The sequence below is a fragment of the Vanellus vanellus genome, assembly GCF_965231255.1.
Source record: "Vanellus vanellus genome assembly, chromosome: 4".
Taxonomy (NCBI): domain Eukaryota; kingdom Metazoa; phylum Chordata; class Aves; order Charadriiformes; family Charadriidae; genus Vanellus; species Vanellus vanellus.
This window is the reverse complement of record NC_138909.1, coordinates 2679187-2698934: the sequence shown is the minus strand read 5'-3', so window position 1 is coordinate 2698934 and position 19748 is coordinate 2679187. Positions and strand designations below refer to the sequence as shown.

At 45.3% G+C, this 19748-nt stretch overlaps 1 protein-coding gene across 1 annotated transcript in view; it reads left to right on the top strand.

Annotated features, from left to right (window-relative positions):
- Positions 1–1160: 1160 nt before the first annotated feature.
- The window catches only part of CNOT6L (CCR4-NOT transcription complex subunit 6 like), a 33751-nt gene continuing 15163 nt past the window's right edge, over positions 1161–19748 (top strand). The window contains exon 1 of the mRNA XM_082482681.1: positions 1161–1196. The gene's annotated coding sequence lies outside the window, so the exon portion shown is untranslated. The remainder of the gene's footprint in view (positions 1197–19748) is intronic.

Genomic DNA, 19748 nt, shown 5'->3' with positions numbered 1-19748 from the left:
AAGTTCGAATAAAAAGCTCTTGGGCCTCAGCTCTTGTCCCATCCTGTGCCCCCATCAGCCGCCTGCTGCTCCCTCACACACCTCCCTGCACCACTCTGGTGTTTTTTTTTTTTTTTTTTTTCAAAAAAAAACACCACAAACCCACCATTTTCCCACTTGGGGCTGTCCCACAGGTCAGCGCGCAAAGACCTCCATCCCTCACCGCCCCTGGCTGCTGCTTTTATTTTAATTTTCAATCCATCTTCCCCTGACGGTAGGCCCGCGTTCCTCCTCATCGAACGTGGAAATGGCCACCGAAAGGATTTTGGTCTGGGCTGAGGGAAGAGGGGCTCTAATGCCGCGATGACATTTACCTGCGCTTCCTTGCTCCGGCTGCCCAGAAGAGCATCCCTGTCTCACCACCCGCGTCCATACAACTGAAATTTAGGTGCCGAAAAAAAGATTCCCCCGGAAAAGGAGCTGCTGCCTGCGGAGAAACAAACGGGACCAACGCCGAAGAGGAGATGCCTGCACCACCAAAGAGGAGGTTCTGGCCCTGCAGCCCACCAGCCATTTCTCTCTCCCAACCCCGGGGGCCAGCAGCCCCCCACTCACCTCCATCATTTGGGAGGAGGGGGGCAAAGCCAGCTCCCTCCCCCCCAAATCTCCCCCAGACCCCGAGCCACATCCCCCGGGGGCTCTCCCGATGACAACCACCTCCTCCGTTCCCGCTCTGCGGAGGTCTCCTGGCTGTCGCCAACAAAATCGTGAGGTAAAAATGGGGCGTCTTGCCCTCCCTCAGGCGCTTCGGGGACCTGCCGGTGTCCCCCGGGTCGGTGGTGTCCCCCCCGGCCCGGTGGTGGCTCGCTCCCGCCCCGGGCAGGTGTTGACACCGGCTGCGGGCGGTGACAGGAACCGGCGTGTGCCCGAGGTCCCCCCCTCCTTCTCCCCTCCCCGCCACGGCCCCGGCACCGCCCGCCTCCCGCCTCCCCGCCTCCATCTCCTCCGCCCTCCGCGCCGCCCGAGCCCCGGCCCGCTCCTCCCCGCCGCCGCCGCCGATCCGGCCGCCCCGGCCCCCGCGGCTCCGTCCCCGGCCCGGCACCGCTCCCCGGCGGGCCGCCGCCTGCATGTCGTTGCTGCCCGCCGCCCCGCCGCCGCCGCCGCCTCCCCGCCGCCCTGCCGCCGCCGGCCCCGCCGCCCCGCCGCGCCGGATGCAGGTGAGCGCCGCGGCCCGACGGGGCCTGGCGGGGCGGGGAGCGGGGGGGGGGAGGGAAACGGGCCCACGCCGCCATGTCGGGCCCCGCCGCCGCCGCCCCGCCAGCACCGGGGCCAGCACCCGGGGCGGCCGCTGCGGCCTGGGCCGCCTCTCAGCCGCCGATCCGCGCCCTCACGGACACCGTATATACGGGGGGTTTGGGGGGCTGCGGGAATATCCAAGCGGGGGCGGCCCGGTGGGGGATAGGGCCCCCTCCGGGGGGTGACGAGGGAGTGGGGGTCCCGTTGCGGGGAGGGGAGGGGGGGGGATCCGTAGAGACTGGGCCTCGTTGGTATCTGCCCTCCCCCGAGCTGTTTTTGGGGATGTCCGGCTCACCCCACAGCCCTGGCTGAGGGCAGCAGCGGTGGGGCGAACCCCGGTCTGGGGTGAACCCCAGTTTGGGGTGAACCTGGCCACGGGGCAACCACAAGTGCTTGGCCCCGGGCCTCTCCGGACCCGCCAGCATCCCGGTATGGGACAACCCGTGTGACCTGGCAGCGGGGTTGGCGAGGGTGTTTTTGGGGACGCGTGGGTCTCGGTGCTTTTTCCCCGTGGTCGGCAGCAGTGCCGTACGAGGAAGATGGCAGGAACGTCACCAGCGATATAAACGGGGCTTCGAGCTCAGGCAGAGGTGCTTGCACATAAAATAATGCACCTAACCACTGAGTTTTTCTAACAGTTTGGGGCTTGCTTTTTAAACTTAAGTACTCTTGGTAAATATGGCGGAGGGCTCGGTTGCTTTTTGCCGTTTCGCAGCCACACCAAGTTTTATCTGACCTTCTGAAATCTTTAGATGAGTAGCCTTTATCAGGCCATTTTTGAAACTTTGAAAAGGCTAAGTATTTGCTTTGGGGAGTTACAACTTCTTACGAGCTGGCCCGCTGATACGAATTTTAGATGGCCTTGTTTGAGCAGGGGGGGGTTTGCTACAATTAAATTAATACCTGTGCCGTCCCCTCTCTGTGAAGCTCCACTGTTCAGCCAAGCACAAACGTGCTCCCCCACAACCTAAAACTAACCTGGAGGGGAAAACACCTCATCCTGAAGTCACTTAGTTATACTTCTTGTGTGTGTAGACATGGCTGATAATGAAAGTGATGATAATGGGTCTATTTTTAGACTCTGCCATTCCTTTGAGATGTTTTTGCACTGGTGCTTTTTTTTTGCCCCTTATTATTATTCCCCTTAATTTTTTGTTTGTTTGTTTGTTTGTTTTTTAAGAAAAAAACATTATTTCTAACAACAAAATCTCCCCTGTGACACAACCCGAAGGATTCCTAGAAGCTGTATCCCAATTTGGAGGGCCAGAAAACTCTGACAAAGGTGGAACACGGCCTTTACAAACACAGCACTACCAGTGATTTTATTTCTGCGTTCTCCCTATCAAAATAGGAAGCGATGGCAGAATTTGGACTGCCAAACGTTGCTCCTCCGTATGCAGCCCGCTTTAGGTCCGGCCATGTGCTGGCGGTACCTCACAAAAGATAAAGGCAGGCTTTACGTTGGAGGTTTACTTTGCGCTGCATGTAAGCGCCGCAGCCTGACCTGACTTCCTGTACGCAGCCCTTCTTTCCACAGCCCTGCGCTCTGGACAGCTTTATTCATTATTGAACGCAAGTGAGTTGGGAGGCACCAAAATGCTTGCTTGTAGCTTTCTTTTCGCCCCACGGAAGGTGGTGGGAGTTTATTTACAGCTTGATTTTGTAATTTTGCTCCAGAGCAGATCAGCAGTGCACACTTTGACATCTTGCTGCTCTGTGCTCTGGAATAACGATACACATCACCGTACGCACGACCCGCAGTAGCGTGTCGATTCACCCAAATAGAACTATGTTTGAGCATCAACTCGGGCGTTAAATCTCCTTCCCTGCTGTCTTCAAAGACGATTGAAGATGACAAAAGCCCTGTTACAGTTTGACTGTTTGGTTTAACTGAACAGTGAGAATTTTGCAGTGCTTTGCTGTCTGCTAAACAAAGCCTGTTAAACACTTTCCGTTTTGTTCTTTCCTTACTATTAAAAGCAAGGGCGTTCTACTCTTAGTGCTAAAGTACAGCAGTATTTAATTTATTCTGTTTTCTCTTTTCTTCCTACAGGGGCTCTTTCTAATTTAGTTTGTGTATTTAATTGAAGGATAAAGTACAATGTAAATGGCTGACAGGTATTGCCATGTTCCTGAGCTAAGTTTAGTTTTCTTCTGTCCTTGGAAGCCGAAATCCTAACACGTCAGCAGCACAGGAGTAAGACTACCCATCATTAGACTGTTACAAAAACTTAGTTTGGCAGCAGCACGAAAACCACAAAACTTTGCAGATTCATTTCAGTCGCTGTCGAGGTTCCCACCAGGTCTATATGGCAAACTTCTGCTGGCACAGCTCTGTCTGCAAGCGCTGTGACGAAGTGTGACCCGTGACTGACATAGCTGTGCCAGCAGAAGTCCCAGCTGTAGAAGCAGTTATCTGCAAAAGTGCACTTTTACTGATATAGCTTGTTTTCGTTTTTAAAGGGTGTTTTTCCCTATCCTGGTAGCAGTGCTGCTGCCAGTAAAGCACCGTGCTCTCAAGGATGTAGTGTAATCAGACATATATTTGCCTGGCTTGGAAGCGACGACTGGTCAGGGTGTATTTTCTGTACGCGGCTCTCCTCTTCCCATCCACGGTCTGTACGAGCTCGGTCACGTTTGCAGTGGGAATTCTCTTGTGGAAGTAAGTGACCTTCTGGCTGCTACTTGTTTTCTTTCCATCCAAAGGTGTTTATCAAACTTTCATTTCATGGGATAAGCTGGGATATTTTTTTTTCCATGTGGACTGTTGCTGTTTTTCATTAACAATCTTGTTTTTGCAAAGAGTGAGACGAGCTTTTGATCAAGTTTGCCAAGCACGGTAATATTCAGCTTTCACACCAGTCTTAAAAGAAATAAGCTAGTAAGTGATACAAAGCTGCGTGTGGACTCTGGTAGTAAAATGAAAAGGCATAATTGGAGAAAAATTAATTAATTTCCACAGTAAGTCTTTACTTAATTTAAATCTAAAACACTGAGAAAAAAACCTTACATTTAGGTAGATCACCAGAGCTGCTGTCTTTTTTTGTTCAGAGTCAATGTGCACAAATGGGGAGGTATATTTCTTTTTTCTTATTAAAACCTTTCCAAAGCCATTCTGTTTTTAAGTGGTGAAGTTATGCGTCAGTAACGTGCAAAATTTTTCAGCTAACTTTTAACTGAAAAAAACCCACCTTGCTTAGATCAGCTTTAATCTGTTGGACGCTTTTGGGTTACTTGGGTTTAAAGGGGGAGATAAATACGAATAAATGGCTTGCTTACTATTTATTGGAAGGAGCTTTTGGGATGCTGAAAGGGTACTTGAGGCACTGGATGTAGCCCAATTTGCAGAGTAGGGAGAAAGCAAATGTAACGGTGGAGCTTAGTTGTTTGGGAGCATAAGATGGCATTTGAGAGAACTTTAAAAAATAAGTTAAAATATGTCTTTGGCATATTTAGTTTCAGGAGGATTTGCTGTGGATTTACTACTTCAGAGCATTAAATGCTAAGCCTCTTGTAATTTATTTTTTTTTTTCCCCAAATTCTGTGGTTCTCTTGATGATAGCCTGTTGTAATCAAGGCTTGGGTGTTTGTTACTTGCTTTCTTCAGTTTAACAGAGCATTTCTCCTGTCTCAAGCAGATTTGCTAACACCATAAAGACATAGATAGCTCTTCTGCATTTGTCTGCATCCCCTGTGCACCACTGGTGGCTTGAGGCTTGGGGAGCAAACTGCCTTTAATGCTGCACTTACCTCGCTCAGGACACACAGCTGTCAGGTCTTCCATCACTCTGGAGAGCTGTGCAGAAATTGTGACTAAATCCAAGAGCTGTGCGTTCTCCTCTATTCATCAGGTTATCAGTTAATGTACGTGTCAAAACACGCAGCAAGCTGTTTTTGATGGTGCAACTGTCCCAGCTGAACTGATTGAACTTCACTGGTGCCGGAAGGGGAAGCGCTGCTTTGCTCCCAGCCCTGCCGCTGGTTGGACCCTGTGCTGAGTGACTTTCGCTTGCTAGCCTGACAGTAAATAAATAAACAAAACAGGAGGTGGAGGCTGCAAAGCATTCATGTTTTTTAAAGGTGTTGATTCTTAAATCAGCAGTGACAGCACCTTCTAACTTCACCTTTTGATTAATTCCTTGGGTTTCAGTGATTTGTCTGTACAGCTTCTCCATCTCACCTGTAAAGATAAAAGGAAAGACTTTCTTAAGATGTTTCTTTATCGGTATTTTTAACCGGTGACAGTGTTTCTGGAATTCTTTTGCTCTCCTTCTCCATCTTAAAAGGCTTGTGCATCTCAGCAAATTTCACACCTGTACCTCCCATCTCAAGACACTCTGTCTCCCCCCTAAAAAAAAAGATCAAACAACTCAGAGGGGACAAAGCAAACTCTGAAGTATCCCACAGGAGATGGCAAAAGGACAGGATTTACTGGACCCATGAGTGCCTTGGGGTAGATCTCAGAGCATGATGCAGACAGGACCATGTAAGGCCTTTGGCTGAACACCCTGACTTGCTTTGTTTGAAGCTTAGTAAAGTCACAAAAAGGCTGTGTGACAGCTACCTATAACGGCAAGATACAGGACAGGACTTGGTTTCTGTTATTTGGGAGAAAACTATTCTCAGAGTTCTAAACAAGAAAAAAAAAATCCACCAAAAAACCCTGTCCCAAACCGAAATAACTCTGAATAAAAAAAAGAGCAGCAGTGGAAGAAAATCTCTCCAAAAAAGTTGCTTCTGCAGCCACTTGCACATCTCCCTGCAGAGGATCAAGAAGTGCCTTAACGGTGTTCAGACGCTACCAGAAAGCTTTCTCTCCAGGGTTTGAGAGGTGATCATTGAAAATATGATTAAAGATAGGCAAAAGTGCCTTACATAGGGCAAAAACATTGTGTCTGGTGCTCTGCAAAAAACAAATTCTGTCCCTTTCAAGGCGAGACGTTAAACCAGCACTGATAAACATGCTCCAAGATGAAGAAACAAATACAAACAAATTTAGCTACAACTCACGTACAGTCAGCAAACACAGAGATTTTTGAAGTTGTCTGAAGTCAGCACCTAGAGCCAAGGACCAGAACCCCATTTTGTCGTTGTGTGTCATGCACACAAGTAATTTAAGTAAAGATTGTAACTTGCGTGTGTACACAAGGAACAGATAAGTCTGTGTGTGTTCACCCTTACTTTGGCATTTGCTGATGTAAATGATTAATGGCGTTTTATGATTGCACGGCATTGTAGCTGTTTATGCTTAGCATTGAGCTAAATGGTTTATTGTCTCTCACATTCTGCTCGCCTGCAAAGGACCTTTATGTTTTCTCTGAGACGGTACATAAAATGAGATTAAAATGGCTGTAAGAGACTCTATCTGCAGATTTCTTAGGATGCAAAGTCTGTTGTATAGATGCATATTGTAAATAAAGTTAACACTGTGCACACGTTGTCTGCAGACAGATTTTACAGGTTTACAACACAGTCCTGTTAGCAAAGGTGCTCAGACAGTCTGCGCTGGCAGCAGAGAAATTAAATACTTTTCCCTTTCGGAACTTCCACTTTGAGCACAAAACCGAGAGTAGGACTAGAGGAGAGAGGAAGAGGAGGGGTTTTCTCTCATTGCCTCGCTGCCAAAAAAAAAAAGCAAGTTCGGGCTTGCTTGTGACACTGATGATTAACAGCGGAGGCGTCAAAAATGGTGATCTCAGGATCAAAACAGGAGCACTGCTGTCTGGCTCCAGTTCAAGTAAGTCCACAAGAGCTCTTGTACTATTTTACTCATCCCACCCAAGTGTCCACCTTAGGGATGACAACGATCAGTATGTGTTATTGAAGGAAAGGTCTAGGAAAAAAGGTGACATCCCTCAGGAAGGGGCACAGACTTCCTGAGCCCACGGGGTGATGGATTTTCAGAAGGGCTTTTAGTTTTGGGGGTTCTCCCCCCCCCCATTTGCAGCTTGAGGGTTGGTAAATCTTTGACTGTTTACAGACACAAACCAGCTAATCCTTCAGAGCACCCTGCCATCATCCCTGCTGATGTTTATCAGGATTATTAGTTACCTAAACCAAGCGTAAAAGTAAACCTACTGTGCCCTCGGCTAGGAGCAGCAGGAATTTTTATGGCTGGGGAGCTACAGGAGACAGCTCTCCTCCAAAGAACCCCTGGGCTTTTGCCTTTCCCGAATTATGCACCCGCCTGTGGTCTCCGGAGACCTGTGTTGGAAAGGGGAACACAAAGCAAAGCTCCCCACTAAGGATCCTTTATCCTGGCCACCAGTCCTTACACAACTGCTACTGCAAGTCAAAAGCTCCCCAGTCTCCTACTTAAAACCACTTGAAACTAAAAACCTAAACTATCCTAAATGCTTTTTAAAGGCAAAAAGTACTTGTGGGCCGAAGCAGCTCTGCAAGTTGCAGAAATGAGAGGAATGTTTAGCCTTGTGTTGCTGCAGAGGGAGTTTTTGTTGTTTGGGGCAGGCGGGAAGAAGGAAGGTCTCCTCAGGAAAAGCAAGGGGGAAAGGGAACTGCCTTCTGCTTGGCAATATCCCTGCCATGGCTCACAGCTGCAGACAGAGGGGATATGCAGTCCTCACCTTACAGGTTCCCAGTATTGAAAAGGGAGCTTTCCCCACGTAAAAAAAAGCTTTGGTTTTCTTCTTAAGACACTTTGACAACTCCAGAAACCTGCTTTACTGACAGATCATTTTGAAAAGGAGGTTTTCATGCACTGCTAAGCAAAGTTTTGCGAGTGCTAAGATGTATGCCTTTTGGGTAAATTTGAAATGCAGAAAGTCTCTTTTTTTTTTTTTCTTCTTCATCTCTTCGAGTGTCTGCTACCAGCCGAAACAACCTTTTTTAGCGAAGTTTCTTCTCCGAGTGAGGGAACTGAACATCACATTGGGAGCAAAAGTGCAAAGCAATCCTTTGTTCTTTTTGTCCTCTTTGCTTTGGTGTCAGCATCCGTCCACCACATTTTTTTTAGTTCATCAGATTTCACAAGTACAAAGATAACTACAAAAAACATCTGCTTTTGGTCAAGCTGTTAATAATAGCCAGGATTTGTAGGTTGTTCTCAAATTGGGTGTTTACCCTTTAGGGCAGCTGAATGAATTGATTGGGTAGTTTTCCCCTCGCTTTTCAGGAATGCTTCCATCTGACTGAACATCTTTGTGCCTTCTAATCACAAATTAGTTTTGCTTTTTTTTCTTCCAAAGAAATCAATCTAAAGGCGCTCTCGGAAGGTTCTGGCTTGGCTTTAAGTATGTAGAGAGAGAAGGATGTTGAGGAAGACTTCCTTCTGCAGAGTTCTGGCTGTTTTGTTTTTTTTTTTCCCACACAATACTTGCAGGGAGATTGAAAAAGGAAGAAAAGCAGAAAACACACTTTGTATGCTTTGCTGGATATTACCACCCTGTGTTCTGTAAACAGCGGAGCAGGAAGGTCCTGAAGGTTTTTAAATTTTCAGCTCTTTGGCCTGCAGGTGTTACCGCTCCTGATGCTTAAGGCTAAGATTTCATGGCCAAAAGAGGTATTTGAGAGCTTCCAATGGAAAGGACACAATTCAAGCACTCTGGATACACTTTCCTGTCCTGTAAGCTAGGGAGTTTGCTCTTGGGGGTAGGAGGTGAATACGTACCCAAGACTTGCTTGCCGTATGTACTTATGGGAAGTCAATAAACTTCCCGATGGCACAATGCGTATCTCCCTCAAATAAATGTCTTTTATCTTGAGTCAGCCTTCACACCTGGAGAATATCCTTTGCTCTTCTCGTTGCATCAGGCTGAGAGCTGGAGCGGAATTAAAACGCTTGGAGGAAAACGTAGATTTGTCACCCCACCATCCACGGGGAGAAACGCAGAGAGGAACCGCTACCAGCACTGTGAAACTGCCAGCGTTTCCTGGCCTTGCGGAAAGGGTTGGTTAACTCGCTTCTTGTCAGAGTGCAGATCAGTATGCGCTGCTCGGCCCTTGCACACGCGACACAGGCTTGCTGCAAGACAGAGCTTCCTGCTGATACAGATAGAAAACTTAAAACTGATTTGCAAGGGATATAAAAGCAGAACACTTGTCAAACTGTGCTTTTCAGGTAAAAGAGAACTCTTTGCGTTTTCTTAGACTCGTGGAACTCGCAGCTTCTGGCAGGAAAAGGCCGACGGGGGCAATGCTGAATGTAGTTTCAGAAAACTGGTTATTCCCTCCTCTATACCTTAAAATTCAATTTATATTTATTCTGTTACATGAATTTACGGCTGGCCTTGGGAGTAGGAGGGAGCTAGCACAGGATGAGTTATCCACCCAGCAGAAATTTCCACTTGTGAACGCCTTTCCTCTAATCCCGTTTTGTTTTGGAAAGTTAAGAAAGCAAAAGGAAAACGGGGCCAGACAACTTCTCGCATGCCAGAATATAGTCTCAAGTGCCAGGAAGAGTCCGGTTCAGATTGTCAGATGGCCCTTGGCTCGCATTTTTTCCTCCAGCCAAATTACATCTTACCATTGGGAGTAGCTCAATCTCTAGGCACATTTTTCTACCTGTGCAACGATCCTCTTCCTTCTCCTTCTTAGTCTGGAGCAAAAGATTTGAAGGGGTGGAGTTCGTCAGATAAATTAGGAATATTTTGAGTCGATGGCAGAAGCACATATATTAAGTATTTGAGACCCGCCGATAGAATAGGAGGTTTGATTTTTTTTACTTTTTTTTTTTTTTTACAGTGATAAGATCTCTTCGAAATGTCTCAGATTACAAGGTTCTATAGCCTTTTTGCAGACCTGAGTAGCAAAGTCTGAGTAAGGCTATGACCTTAGGATATCCGTTTCATTCTTTGATGTATTTTTTGGTGTATGGTTTGACTTGAAGACTGAAGTGCAAGTTGCTTTTCTGCCTGCTATAGTAACCCCTAGGAGCTGCCAAACAAAGCTTCCCTTGCATGTCAAGGGGGTACCATTCAATTTTAAATTGATGGCCATTTATTTCATGGCAGCTGCAGGTAGGGACAAAACAACCCTGGCCGCATGTGCAGGGAGATGAGTATAACTCACAAGTATTTTCTACTTGGAAAATTACGTGTTTTAAAACCTCAAGCTGTCAACACTGCTACAGCATTCCTGAATCGGTACCTGCCTCTTCCGCATACCCATTGTGTCGGTGCTCTTGCTTTGGGCTCTGTAAAGCAGCGGTGAGTGATGCTTGGTGGGACCAGGGCTTCGGACTGTATTCCTCTTCTTTAACTTGTTTTCAGAGATCGTTATCTTCTTTGCAGGTTTATGTACTTAGTGTCATGAGTACTTGGGCCTCCTAGCACCTCAGTGCTTCGAAAGCCAGTGTTAGTGCCGCAGCTCTTCTGACGCTGCCTGATGGCTTGTGTAATTCCAAATCTGTAGCGAAGGACTGTGACCAAAACTCAGCATGACGGGGAAGGAGGAGGGACCACGAGGAAGCCTTTGCAAACACAAACATTAGGGAACTCTTGAATTAACTTCTCCATGCTAGCATATTAAGAAATAACAGGAAACTGACCTGTTTGAAAAAACAGCAAAAATTGCCAAAGGTATTCCCTTGTTAGGTAATACATGCACTGTAGATGAAATCCCTTCAAGTGGCTAAACAGAGGAATCCACCCAAGTTCAACCTATCTTCTGGCAGAGGAACAAACACAACTCGTGTCGGCTCTCGGCCGTGGCCCCTGACAGCTAACATATACCTCAGGGCTTGTTCCCACATGGCATACTTCCCTCTGATGAACTAAATATTACACTGATCATTCTGAGCAACAGCATTAGCCTTCTGCTAATTTTGGTTTAGAGAGCAGGATACCTCCTGCACTGAGTAGTGTCCTGACCTACTGGAGATCCCAGCTTTTGTGTGTCTTGTTGCAGTCAGATTTCGTAGATGCTCGCAGTTTAACCTCCACATATCTGCATCTCACTTTGCTGTTAGAGGTGACTTTCCTGGTCCCCACAGGGATTGTCTTGGGCTATTGTTGCTGTAGTTTCTCATTTTCCACCTTGCTGGAATGTGGCTAGAAGAGAATGTGTTACTTGTCAACGTTGATTTTAAAACCACATCCAGTATTTGGAAATTTAAATATGGTGTAAATGCACACATGAATAATTTGGATAATCAGATACATAAGCAGCTGAACTAACTGTCTTTCGATATCCAAATAATATGCTTTTCTTAGGCTATCAGGCAAGCTTTTTTACTTCTTTGATTAAAGAAGTATAGTACATTTAAATATACCCTATCGAGAAAGGGGGTTATGCCTATAAACTGTTTTATTTTGAAGAGATCCCTTTTCTTTCTCCTCCTCTGACCGTAGCAGCCTAGCTCCTTTGAACACTAGTGCAGCATCCTGTGGCCTGTTGAAACTGGGCTGTAATATGAAAAGATTTATTTATCGTGCCAGCAATTGCAAAACAGTTTCCACTATTGGTGTGTACTTTTTCCTCTAGCCTTTTTTTTTTTTTTTTTTTTCTCCTTTCTTTTAAGATCTCAAGCTTTGACTCATCCAAATCTACCTGTAGCTGAACAGGGCAGGCCTTGTAACTTTAAAGCTCTCTGAAGTAAATTTTATGGTGGCAGATTTCCCTGTTGTTAATTATTGCTGCAAAGAACAGACTGTGAGCGATAAGCTGGCCGTTATCTTTCTATCATATAGGGAGAGTAGCTGAAGCGCTGCTGGGCTTTGCTTATTTTGTTAAATTGTTGGCAGCCTAGCACTTAAAAGGTAAGATAATGTCGTAGCCGCGGAAATAATCTCATTTGTTCTTTTCTCCTAGCACAAACTTTTCTTTGAAGGATAAAAGGTTATTGATGATACGAATTGTATTTTGAAGGAAAGAAGAAATGTTCATTGAGAAGACCACTTCCAAGTTGCTGCAGTGGCGTGCGTGAATTAATAATTCTGGTTAGTTTTGCCCAAAAAACAGGTCGATAGCTGACTTCTCTCCAATTATTGATCCGCAGGAGTTGAATGATACAAGGTGTTGGCTCGGGGCAACCTGAACAGGGTCTTTATCATTTCTAAGTGAGCGACTGAATGAGCCGAGGTGTCGGATTAGGCTTGTCAATAAAACAGCTCTTTCCCTAGAGGCTCAGAGGGATGCTCACACACCACAGTGCTTTAAGCTTACTCGGTTCTTGGTGTTGAGAGTTGTTTTCTGTCTCCCCAGTCCTATCACTGTCAAACCGGTACTAGGAAAACCTCCTGCTTTAAGTTGCAGCCACGCACGACTGCTTTCCTTCTGTGCCCACAGCCCAGGACAGCGTTTTGTCTTCATGCTTGCTACTGATCCGGCACTGGCTGCTTCCTTCTCCAGACTCCTGGTGACTTCAGTTCTTAATCCTTTAAGCCACTCTGTCCTGTATCTCATTAAAAGACCAGTGCTCTCCAGGGGATGGGGAGGCATTGCAAATGGGTCATTTCTTTGAACTACTGTGGGATACTTGTGTAAATAAATGTACTATTTAAACCATCCCTCTGGGGGCTTCTGATTAGGTTTATTTACAGGCTGCCTGTTGAAACGCTTCTTGCCCTATAATAGACCTCTTGTATGCATTTCTGTTAATCAGAGCTTTGGTTTTGATGAGCTACCTACCCTGTGTTTGCATGTAAACTGGCCCCTAAGAGCTCCTTTGGAAGCAGTCAGTATAAAAGGCATCTGCAGACAAAGGCAGGTGTTACTCTGTAACTTGATGCAGATATTCAAGAGTTCTTACGTACACAACAAGAGGTAACAGACTATTTCAAAACAGAGCAAAAACTGTTCTTTTGGAATAAGGACTGAAATGTTAACTAAGTACAGAAACTAAAAATAACTGCGTAATGCTACGTATTATTTCCATGCAGTAAATAGTTCAGCTGTTCTAATAAATGGGGGTGTGACATAGAGGAAAAGGAAGGGTGGAAACCTGGATATTCTTGCGTTACCTGTGATTTAAGAAAAGAGTCTATGCTTCATTTAGAGGAGATGAGGGAACAGGGGGAAATAACCAGTGGGTGTATGTCAGTAGGACAATTAGCATTTCCATCAAGTGAGTGCCAGTTGGCTCTAGAATTAATTGAATACAGTTCGTTCCCTCCCTTCCCACTCCTCCCCTTGGCTTTTGCTGCCTTTTTTTTTTTTTTCCCTCCAGGGTTTACTTCTATGAGTTTTCTGTGCTCCTCTGGGCTTTTATGGTCTTTGTTGAAGTGATCACGTGAAGCCCCCTGGGATCCCACCACCACTGAATTGACTATCAGCTGCAGGTTCTTGGTTACCTCTTGCGTTGCACTATTCCCACCCCCAACTTGAATTTCCCTGCACTTGGGCCCATGCTGTATATCCAGATGGGTCGAGGAGGCAAGAAGCCTCGCAGGATGTGGTTGCTGAACATCATTGTAGCCGGTGGTACACCTTGTTTTGCCTGCCTTACAGGGGCTCGACAGCACACGAGCAGCTCTGCGTGAGCTGAGCCAGTACCCTAACCAGTGTGCCAGGCACAGAAAATTCCCTACTGGAAAAGAAGAAAGCTGTACACTGTTAAGGTAACAGTGACTGTGTTTTCAGTCCCTGAAAACAGCCCCTTTGTGCGACAGCCTCTGGCAGATCCCTGTGAACTGCTGCACCTCTCGCACGGTGAAGAGCTCGCTAATGAGTAAAGAGAGGATTTTCTGTGAAACTGAACATGCAGAACTTAAATAGCCTCCTCTTGCTGAACCTAATCTAAGTACCACATGGAATAAAAACTAGAGCGAGGTTTGGACAAATTCCATCGTATTGTTGCTGTGTGGGTTGTTGACATGTCCTTTTCACCACGCTTCTGGGTTCGCTAGCTGGAGTGGGTGAGTGCAAGTCCAAAATCCTCCATGCAGGTTCTCACAGGGTTGCTGCCGCTCTGGTAAGGACGGCAACGCTTTCCAAATTGTCAACCAAGTTTATCAAGAAGTAGAGCTCTCTCCCTGACCCTGAACATGCCTCCTGCCTGTACAACCTTTTTCCAAACCTGGTGGATGGCTGCGAGTTTCACTTGACTATGGCAAAAATAAAATTGCCAGGCAGGGGCAGCACCGTAGTAAGAGTCTGTTCCCTTTTGCTTCTCGGCACAGACATGCCACTTGACTAGTTATAGCTTAGAGGAACACCTCTTCATCCTCTCCGCATCAGTATAGAGATCCCACTACTTGGGTCTTTCCACTTCCGCTTAATTTGCCTACATCAGCTGCAATATAAAGCTATAGTCCTTGAAGGAGATCTGCCTTGTAATAGGTACAAGGAAGGACTATGAAAATGGCTTCTGAAGCTTATTTTGTTGAAATATTTACTACATCTGATATTGATCTTGATCATGGAGGAGAGGTGGCAGTTTTAATAAAATGTTCGGCTTGCAATATGCGTGAAGACTCCCTAAAAGTTTCAAGTTAAGGAACTTAAGTACTGAACCTAAGAGTAACAAAGATGTCTTACTAAAGCAGGTTTGGTTTTAGATGCACGACAGATGTGGTTCAAGAAGCCCCCCGTTATTACCTTGCTGTATTTTTAAATGCATTATCAGAACAAGAGTGTAAGCTGATGGAGTTCGCTAACAGCATTACAGAAGTAAGGTCCTGTCTTTCCCACTTGGAGCTCAGATTATTTAAAAAAAAAAAAAAAGCAAACTGGGCTGAGGCCTTGTCTACAGGTTACTGTAGAGGCAGAGGTACTGTTGCTACAGACTTGAAAGGAGATAGAAGTAAATGACTAATGATCTAGACTTCCACAGTTCTCCTAACTGTGTGGTTTTGGACTCTTTCTGCTAAAGAAGATACTGCTCATGAGCAGAGATCAATAGTCCTACTGAGTTCATGTAGAGGAGCCCTCTGCACAGCAGAGTCGGTGTGCCTTCTCGGGAGAAACAATTTTCTTGGACGGATGATATGAAAATAAACGCATCTTTTTACAGATTTATAAAACAAAATATTTTTTTTCAGTTGTACTTGTGGATTTCATGGTTGGTTTGCCAGCTCCGTTGTGCTAAGCTTGAAATTTTAGTTGTTATTCCTTAGATTTATTATTCACTTCAAGTTTCATCTTTTGCCTTGTGATCTGTTTACACTTACTGTTTAACTATTCTCCTAGGATACTTGCTTGTGTCCAAGTAGTCTCTATTTACATACTTTGATTATATGTTCCTCAAAGATTGTTTGAAATCTCAGTATTAGGAAATGAAAGTAACAAAATACATATTTTCCTCTTTTTAATAAAAAAAACCACGATGAGCCATTTTTCTTTCTTTCACTCATACTCTCTATTCCCAATCAGGTTACTTGGAATAAGAAACTGAAAAGAGACGGTACCTTTGTTGGCAGACTCACAGTGCTCCTTGAACTCTTGGTAGAGACAGCGTATGCAGAGGTGGTTGAACACGTTCCTGCAGGAAAGCACAACGGAGAAAATTCAGATCCAAGCAAAAGACTATAAAAATTCCCCATGCAAATTTTCTTGCTAATATAGACGCACTAGGTACTATATATACACTGATATACTCAGTAGTTTGCCTTAAGCTAACACATACATACATACCCTAGTATTAGCAGTTTTGTTTTAAATCCCCTTAACATATCCTTAAACAATCACCTTATTTTCTTGATCTTCATCCCCCCTTAAGTACTCTAAGTCAGTTTTTGTGTTTGTGGGTATTGGCTGTACTTCTCCTTTGGGAAGCTGAAATGAGGAGACTTTTGTCATACACTCAAGTAAAAACAGAGCACGCTTATTACAGATGAGTAGCCTTCCTCTCCTCCCTTTGCAACCATTTAGCCCTGTTAACAGAATACGTAGATAAAAATGGCTCTGTTTTCCAGCTTGTGGTCCAACTTTCCAACGTTAAATAACATGTGCCTGTGTGTGTACACGCGTACGCACACGCTCTGGCCCCATCAGCCAGCAGGATTCTGAATTCCTGGGAGGGATCACCATATGGAAGTGGATGGACAGTAAGCTGTTGCTGCGCAGAGGAAGGAGGAATGATTCAGGGACGTCTGCTGGATAGTTTTCAAAATGCTTTGGCAGTTTGACTCATCTATATACAGAGACTGAAAAAAAAAATCACAAAGAATGTCACTCTGCTGGAGGCAAGGATTTTGAGTTGTGCCAACACATCCATGAACATAGGGCTGAAGCGAGATGAAGTTGCAGCTCTTTTTGATTTGCTTCCTTGTTAGAAGCAGACCTTATGCATTGAGGTATGACAGAACTTAAACGGAACAACACATTATAGTCACTGTAATTTAAGAAATGCATCTTCTAACCTCTCTGGGGAAGGGACTGGTCATTATTTTGCAGCAGCACATAGCTCTAAGGGACTTTGAGCTATCTGGCTTCAAAGCCCTCCTGCAACATAGATGCCAAGTAATCTGGACAGCTTGGAGCAAGCTTTCTCTTGCCTCTGAACATACGTTAATCCTCCTGCTTTATGAGGGACATTTGCCTTCGGAAGAAGAAATCTGACTTGATTAGAAGTGATAGTGATGCAGTTCATCTCTCATAGCGACCCTGAGATAGTTACTTTTCTGTCTTTGGATGTGCTGTGTAATGGAAGACATTTTCTATGTTCACAGCTGCTGTTGATTTCCCCCACCCATAAAAAAAACACACTATGAGTTAAGAAGTTTCTTAATCCTTAGCATAGTGTCCTTTTTTCTCTTGTGCTGATGCAGTTTGTAGGGCTGCCTCCAGCTCCTTCCCCCCCAAAAATAAATTCATAGTTTATATTTCATACTGCTGACTACATTCTCCCTATCTCATATTCTCCACACCTGTATAACTTCAGAAGGTCTTAGATAACTACAGAAGAGCAGTGCTCTTTTCTGGTGGTACCTGATTGTCAGAAACTCCAAGTATGCAGAAGCTCCTGTTGTTTGTTGCCTAAAAAAATGCGTCTTCAGAATAAAAGCCTGTGACACAGCTTGATAGCTCAAAACTTTCTTCTTTGCCACTCTTCACACCTTCGGTACTGTTATGTTACATTATACCTTCTGGGTTTTTTTGGCGTTAATTGGTAGTCGGTGTGCCCCATACACAAAAGTCAGCAAATAAAAACAACTGTGCAAAAAAAAAAAGGCAACCACAGACCTACTGCTAGCAACACTTGCCAACTGAGCACCTTCCCCCTAACCCTTTTTATATACAGCTGAGCGAGAGCTGCTTAAGTTCAGCTGGGACCATACTTTGGGTTTCAGCTGAGGAACCCTGCTCTGCCAGTCACCTCTAGGCTCTTGATGATGGAGGACTTGTAGCCAAAGAATTAGCGCATAAGCATGACATTGTTAGGAACCCCCAAATTTTGAAGTTTGTTCAGAGCTTAAATATTGTTCTTACTAATGCACTGATGTTCTCACAGTCAGGTTTTCTTTAATTTTCACAATATCAGGATTGTACTATTTAAGTTTACATGGTTAGACTTGTAATGGAGAGCAAGTATTAGCAGCTTCAAAAGTTTTCCAAGGGAAATCTTTAGAAGAAGAGCGGCAAGAATTTTTTTTTTGGTCCCACTTGAAAAGCAAAGAAACCTACTGCACATATTCTGCTCCTGTCACACCTGTGTTAGCTGAATTTTAGCAAAGGCCTTGCTTGGACCCACAGGGTGCAACTCCGCAACAGCTCAAGCTGACCTAAATCAGTGCTACTTCGGTTCCCGCATTCCTGGCTGGGTCTTCCTGCTTTGCTGCTTGTGACAGCGCTAATACACGTCCGATTTGGGGGTTAACTGATTCAGGGAACTCGGTGTAGCTCCCTGAAGACTGAGCAAAAATAGGCTGGGATTTTTGGATACTGGTTTAGTTCCAGGACAAGCAGAGGAGAAGATGGGAACGATAGGAGTTGGGAACTCAGGCAGAATTCATTTTTGCTTCAAAAAAATACATGTGGTGGCTTTCAAGTCTTGCTCAATGTTGCTGTTACGCAGAAGAAAAAAAAAGTATATTTGATTTAGGTTTGTTTTCCCTTTTCTGTAACTGTGGAAATTACACTGATGCTCGTTTGACTCACTACTATTTCAAAATAATATTAAAGTGACTAATATCTGAAAAAATGTCCATGTCGTTTGACTCGCGGTTCAGGGCTCATTTCATTGGAGGGCCTCCGACTGCCGCAAATTGCTTTAAATTGGCAGAGCACTTCTCATAACGAGTGATGCTTCAACATAATTTAATTGGGTTCCCTGCCAAGGAGGAAACTGTAATCCCGAAGCTTTTTGATCGTGTCACCAGGTCAGTGGTCATCTCTTGGCTTGGGGGCAGGTATGGATGAGTATGGGGTGACTCAGATGGTCTAACCACTGCGGTTTTAAAGACTTCATCACCAAGCCCTGGGATATTTGTCCGATTTCTCCCCCGTTGCGAGGAGTGAAGCTGTTGAGGTCTGGTGAACGGTGAGCCCTGTTCCGGTTTCCAGCAAGGCTGCTCAGCAGCTGGAGGGGACCGCTGCCACTTCAAGACTTTGAATCACCGTGTGTGTGTGACAGCAGGGGACCCCTGGCTGGACGGAGCCTTCCTGAGCTGTTAGCCATCTGTGGCTGCCTTGTGATGAAAGAGCAAGCAGAAATACAGATAATTTCCCCCTTTGCTTTTTTAGCTGGAAATGCACCTAGAGAAGCCCATAGGAAGCAACCGTGGCCAAAGCTTTTGCCAGCACTATGCAGGGCAGGGAGGAGTTTCAGTATGCAGAAACTGAAATTTAAATCTGCCTGGGTCTGATTTTACTATAATATTATGCTGTAGAAGACAAGAATGCGAAGACCCATTAAACACAGCGTGTTTTACAGGCTGTTCACCCAAATGCCGATGCTGGGTATTGGGCAGCAAAGTTTGCCGTGTCCTAGATCCAGATGTGGTAGAAGTACAGATTGTTTTAAGATATGACAGATTAAAAAGCAAAATGAAGATCTGTCCTGGATCAATTCAAATGTTTTGATGATTAAGACTTAAAGATCCAAAAGACTCCCTTCTGCTGTAAATCCTTAACCCTTTGTTAGTATTCTGCTTGATTTTCACCACCCAGCTTTTAAGTTTCCCCCTTCTAACCTGCAGTGTGACTTATGGCTGAAATAAATATTGCCAGGTAATGAATTCTCATTTTCTATTAAAGGCTCATTGCAGGTAACTCTGTGACAGTGACATGACAGCTTTACTTGCTGCAAAACTAGCTTGCTGCTTTTTGGCATGGACAGACTCACTCCGTTTATGCCGTGTCTGAAACGCTAGAACTGTGGTCTTGATTTGGGTGTACATCACGTAAAATTTGTATTGAGTAGTACACTATATAATACACTCGGTGCTACTCAAGGCGATTAGGCTTTAATACAAAGTGCAGTAGCATTGTGATGTGGTTCCTTGCAGGTGTCGGGACTGGGACCACGCTCTCCGCAGCTGCCAGGGACTTCAGGCTCTCCCAGTGCTCGGGTCTTGGCCCCCGTCTCTGCAGCAATTCACGGCTCTGCTGGATGTCTCTGGTCGGCTCCAGGGGTC